We start from the raw sequence: 6,670 nt of genomic DNA on the forward strand, positions 1-6,670 counted from the left end.
TTTATTCCGATTTTTGGAATGCAGAATGAACAAAAACCAGCATTTCAACAATTTATTTTGGGGAGGTGCGTTTACACCGTTCTGCGTGCGGTAAAATTGTTAAGGCAGTTTTATTCTTAGGGTCAGTACGGTTACAGCGATACCTCATTTATGTAGTTTTTTTATGTTTTGGCGCTTTTATGCAATAAAAACAATTTTACATAAAAAATAATTATTTTTGCATCGCTTTATTCTTCTAGCTATAACTTTTTTATTTTTTCACTGATGATGCTGTATGGTGAATCGTTTTTTGCGGGACAAGATGACGTTTTCAGCGGTACCATGGTTTTTTATATCCGTCTTTTTGATTGCGCATTATTGCACTATTTGTTCGGCGGTATGATAATAAAGCATTATTTTTTGCTTTGTTTTTTATTTTTATTTTTTAAGGGGTTCACTAAAGGGGTTAACTAGTGGGACAGTTTTATAGAGCGGGTCGTTACGGACGCTGTGATACTAAATATGTGTACTTTTATTGTTTTGGTTTTTTTTTATTTCCAAAAAATGATGTTATTAAGGATTTTTTTTTTTTAAATTTATTTAGCGATTTTTTATAAATTATTTTTACACTTTTTTTTTTAACTTTATTACAATGTCCCAGGGGGGACATAACTGTCATGTGACAGATCACTGATCTGTCACATCATAGATCGCTGTGACAGATCAGCGATCTGTCACAGACAGTGCTGCAGGATTCCTCATGCCGGCATCTTGCAGGCATGAGGAAGCTGCCTCCCTGCAGGCTCCCGAAGGTCCCCGCCACCATTTTGGATCCAGGGACCTACAGGGAAGGAGACCCCCGCAGCAGCGCTGTACAATGCGCTGCTGCGGGGGTCTCAGGGAAGCACGGAGGGAGCCCCCTCCCTGCCGATGCTTCCCTAAACCCCGGTACACTGCGATCGTGTTTCATCGCAGTGTGCCAGGGGTTAACGTGTCGGGGTCGGTCCGAGACCGCCCCTGACACATAGTGCCGGGTGTCAGCTGTGATAATCAGCTGACATCCGGCCGCGATCAGCGGTGCTCACCATGTGAGCGCCGCTGATCGCTATCATGTACTATCCCGTCCATGGGCATAGGGGCCCGGGTCCCATGGACGTGATAGTACGTTAGATGGCAGAAAGGGGTTAATAAAGAAAGCATTGTATTCTTATTTTCTGCACATGTACATTCATAGAGGCAGAATGAGATTTTATTATATGAATATATGGAATTTTAAACGTGTCTATATACAATGAAAAACATACATTAGAGCATTACACTGAGAAATGGTTTCTATGTCTTTTGCATTTCATTTCGATGGTCATTCTCTACAATAAGAAGCGCAGCAGTTACAAGCTCTTTGCTATAGAGTTAGAAGCGCTGCTCCTATGTTGGCCAGATCAGTGGATCCTACCAGCTTCAGTACTTCTGTGATCCTCCGATGCTGCAGAGACAAAGGTGCCTCATATAGCGGCATAGGAGCAAAATTTGGGCCAATGGTGCAACCATGATGCTTCTCTAAACAGTCATTCAGGAGCGCACTTCTCACTGCTGAGCAATAAGTTGGTAGACAGGAGAGCAGCGCGCCACTGAAGAAGAGTTAAGAATAACCCTTTAAAGGTGTGCTACAAAGATTGCAAGTTATCACCTTTCTACCAGAAGAGTAAATACTTGCTGACCACTGGGTTTCCCACACTGGGACCTCCACAGGCCAAAACATGGGGCTGTAGAGTGTCCCATGTGAATGGAGGGATAGTCCTGCACAAGCCTCATTACTCCATTCATTCACCCATTCACTGCCCCATTCATTTACTGGTACTACTGGGGATATTTGGCCGATTCATTACATTGTTTGACAATTTTCTACTGTTAAACACATTGAAATATTGTAAAAATTCATTTTGAAGTAGCAAACAAAAATGTTGCGACTTTTAGGTTTTGTGCCCACGTTGCATTTTTTTAAGTGTTTTTGAAGCATTTGAGCCGGATCAGACTCTTCAGAAACACTTAAAAGAAGCTTCCCATTCAATTTAATGCATTTTTGGATTTTTGTGCCAATGCATGCGCTTTTTTCCGCTCAGAAAATGCTTAGCGGCTAAAAACACAGCATGCTCATCATTTTCCCCATAGCTCCATGTTTTAAGCTATTTCCAATGTTCCCAGACATGGCACGGAAAAAAACGCATCAAAAACGCGCGGAAATAAAACGCGCGGTTTCTGGGAAGAAGTCCGGTTTTCTGAGCGTTTAAAAACGCTAACGTGGGCACATAGCCTTAGCGTTTTTACTCCACTCCCAGTGAGATCTATCAAAAGTTGCCAAACTAAGGCACTACTGGGCTTGTGGAAGCCTGGTGGGCAAACTCATGAAGAATTTTGCCTCTTTAGGCGTATAAATTATCTAGGCTTAGAAATGAAGAAGAAAATTATTCTACTCAATTTGTGAGTGCTTTTTCAGGCCCAGCCTTAATGAAGAGCATGCATGAATAGAATTCACTGATTTCTTTAAGAGGCGCACAACACTTAATGAACTTAGCGTATCTGATCATTGGTGTGCGTGTAGGAAGATGGACCGGGCCGGTGGTGCCTCTTTTGTGCCGGTCTCGGAACCATCGAGACTGTCACCAATGTTGCAAGGGGGAAAGCATTTAGACCTGGACCGACCTTTGCACTTGACTGAAGGGGGCATGACAGAGATAAAAGGGGCTGTGCGCGGGAATAGGAGAGACTCAACGGGAAAACAGTGCGCAGCAGGAGATAGTTAACTCTCACTCCGTGAGATGATGCCTCAGCATCGGCCCTCACTGCCGTACGCTGCCTCGTACCCCTGCTGACCATGAGAGAATTGACAGCGTGCCTTCACCTGCTTCTGAGACGCAGGGCCCATTTCTGAACAGTACTATCAGCCGGAGCCAGTTAGCTTGCATCCCGCCTCCACCACTGAACTCTGCAACACTCCGGCGGAATCAGAGACTGTTTCATGACCCACACGTTGCTCCGTCCCCACAGGACCTCACTCAAGGGAACTCGGAAACACTGCTTTCATCAGGAGACAGTGCCTCGATTGTCTTCAGTACAAAGCCAGAGACTTCACGCACTTTCTTCGGCACCACTGTGGAAGAACAATCCTGCACCGCCCTGAGAACTTCGGACTGATTATTTTGCCAGTTACTTAGATAACTGTTTTGTTTCCCCTGTTTATGCATTTTGCTTTCACCCCTTCATCACCAATACTCTCCCTGCGTGGAGTATCGCCTGTAATAAACCCTTTAACTCTTGATCTGCTTCCTGATCATCACTGCATCCCTCGTCCCTGTGCTTTACTACATGCGTTTCCCTCTGCCTCTTCAGAAATGTTACTCCAGTCAAGGACTACAGGACCTCAAACAACAATTCTGGAAAACAAACGGTTCCACTTCTGAAGAATGTGACAGTTGCACAGCAATACCCCGTCCTGAACTAGCTCTTCCCCAGCTCTACCAATTTTGACGGAGCTACCTGAAAGTGTTGTGGAAACGCAAAAAAACTATTTTTTCCCTGCATCTTTGCCTTGTGCAAAATTTTAAAACATTTCAAAAGTGTTTTATGCTAGTTTTTTGATGTTAGCACTTTCATAGATTGGGATCTAAAAGTTTTTGAGATGCAAGAAATAAAGCGCACATTCTGGAGATGCTTTAAGGATGCCGGTGACATGAGCTTAAGCCTGAGGATATAAAGAAAGAAATATCGGGATTGTGATAAAATAATTCAGCACAAAATGTTGAAGGAAATCAAAGTTGCTCAAAAATATGGACAATTCCAACATGATGCTGAATAGTGCCCGAGTACTAAAAAAACAACATTTTCAATTGCAGAAAAATATCAAAAATATAAAAATAGTCCTGAAAGTCGCCAAGATATAAAGCAACAAGGACTCAAGTATCCCTATTACATGGCTGAGATGTAGAGGGCTGTTCGGGGGAATCTGTTTTCACACTTGAATTATCAGTAATGATGTAATAAAATCTTTTGATGTCACTTTAGCCGGACGTCCGAACAAAACTAAAAATCAAAAGATAAAACGGATTATTATATTATTAATCTTATTCATCGACTTTATCAAACATTTATATATTGTTTTAATTACATATGTGCAGGGATAGTTTTAGACAAAATGGGGACCTGGGCAGAAGTTTAAAGTGGGGCCCCAAATGTTCACATATTGCACCATCACATAGAACCATTATAATGCATTTACATGTGCTGAGTTCAGGCTGCTAAGTGAGCGTGATTGACAATATTGAAGTCTCTCAATGCTTGTTCCCGGGTCTCTTTACACCGGCTGAGGAACAATGATGGGGACAGAACAATCACTAATAGATCAACATGTCCACATACAGTGTCATGTTATTTTAGGGTTTTAGCAGGTTCGCAGGATGCAGTGACGAGACACGAGACTGGGTGTGGTTTGTGAAAATAACTTTTATAAACTGTAGCCGCTGGGGCTATACTGAGCAAACAAAAAGTATGAACAAAACACCAGTCCACGCAGGGACTCAACAAACTTAACAACACTTTCCTGTGGTAAATGCGACTAACCCGGTTGGCCCGGGTGCTATAGGCCACGTATGACCAAACTGGGGATTCTTATCTCCTATAGTACACTTATCCTTCCAGGGGTCTGTCAGGATCACAGGCGTGGCCACGTAGAGGTCGCTGATGCGGCTGCCTTGACGCCTCGATACCCCGGGATGAAACTGGGCTCGACAGGCCCTTGAAGAAACGATGACGGTGGGGCGCAACAGGCCCTGAAGAAATGATGCCGGTGGGGCGCAACAGGCCCTGAAGAAACGATGCCGGTGGGGCGCAACAGGCCCTCAAGAAATGATGACGGTGGGGCGCAACAGGCCCTGAAGAAACTGTGCCGGTGGGGCGCAACAGGCCCTGAAGAAACGGTGTCGGTGGGGCGCAACAGGCCCTGAAGAAGCGGTGCTGATGGGGCACGGTGATGACGCAGTCTCTAAATATAACCGTTCACCAACCTCTGCTCAGGGTCCCTTAGCAAACCGGACGGGGGCCTCTACTACCACCTGTAGCGAGGTGGCGCCCCCTGAGGCCGGTGATGACAGGGCCGCAGCTGTGGGAGAAGGCAGGGGGGCAGTGTCCTGACCGCTATAAAGGAATGGTCTGTCATCGCAGCAGTCGCCTGAGGTAGCCGCCTTGTCACAACAGGGTGGGAAGCAGCGGGAGTCGCTATATGGGACCGTATGCGGGGAGCGGCCACCGGTGCAAGTCTCTCACGTGTCACTAGTCGGTGAGTCCACAGCTTTCCTTTCACAGGCCCCTGTTGGTCTCTCCACAACACACCGTCTGCTCCCTCAGTCCTCTCTGTCTCACATGGCTTCCTGTTGTCCTGCTCTCTGTCAACTGCCACTTCAGCGCACCCCCTGCTCCTTTTAAGCTTGCCCCGCCCCTGTTTCCCTGACAACTTCAGTCAAGTCTTTCCTTTTACTCTCCTCCCAGTATCGTTCCCTCAGGAACCCTGATGGCGGTCCCCTGGGTACCTGTCCTTTCACTGTCTGGGAGTCCTCCTCCCCACATTATCAGCAGCATATCTGCAGTTTTCATTTTTTGCATTTACATCTGCTGAGTTCAGGCCACTAAGCGAGCATGATCGACAATATTGAAGTCTCTCAATGCTTGTTCCCGGGTCTCTTTACACCGGCTGAGGAACAATGATGGGGACAAAACAATCACTAATAGATCAACATGTCCACATACAGTGTCATGTTATCAGCAGCATATCTGCAGTTTTCACCGGCGATGTGATGCTTAGAACAATGATTTTTGTTCCGGCATAAACAATCCAATCACTCGATAAACAAGCAGCATTTTGGTTGTTTAGTATAATACACCCCATAGACCGCCACATAGTATAAAACACTCCCCATAGTCCTCTACATAGAATAATGCATTCTCCATAGTGCTCCATATCGTATAATGTGCCCCATAGTCCTCCATATAGAATTGTACATTCTCCATAGTCCTCCACATAGTATAATACACTTCCCATAGTCCTCTATATAGTATAATACAATCCCCATAGTACTCGATATAGTATAATACACTCCCCATTTTCCTCCATCTAGTAAAATACAATCCACATAGTACTCGATATAGTATAATACACTCCCGATAGTCCTTCATTTAGTATAATACACTCCCCATAGTCCTCCATGTAGTATAATACACTCCTTATATAGTATAATACACTCCTTACAGCCCTTCATACAGTATAATACACTCTTCAGTCCTCCATATATTATAATACACTCCTCATAGTCCTTAATTTTGTGTAGTGCACCCAAGATAGTCCTTCATGTAGTGCAATGCAACCCCCATAGTATAATGCACCCCATAGTTCTTCATATAGTATAATGCATTCCCCATAGTCCTTGAAACAGTATAATGCAGGTCCCATATAGTACATACAGTATAATGCTGCCCCCATAGTACAAGAGTGTAATGCAGTCCCCATATAGTATAATGCACCCACAGTCCTCGATAGAGTATAATGCAGCCCCCATATAGTATAATACATTACCGCCCACAGAGTATAATGTAGCCTCCCATAGAGTATAATGCAGCCACCCCATAGAATATAATGCTTCCCACA

The sequence above is a fragment of the Dendrobates tinctorius genome, unplaced genomic scaffold, assembly GCF_039654945.1.
Source record: "Dendrobates tinctorius isolate UK_male_01 unplaced genomic scaffold, ASM3965494v1 ptg000083l, whole genome shotgun sequence".
Taxonomy (NCBI): domain Eukaryota; kingdom Metazoa; phylum Chordata; class Amphibia; order Anura; family Dendrobatidae; genus Dendrobates; species Dendrobates tinctorius.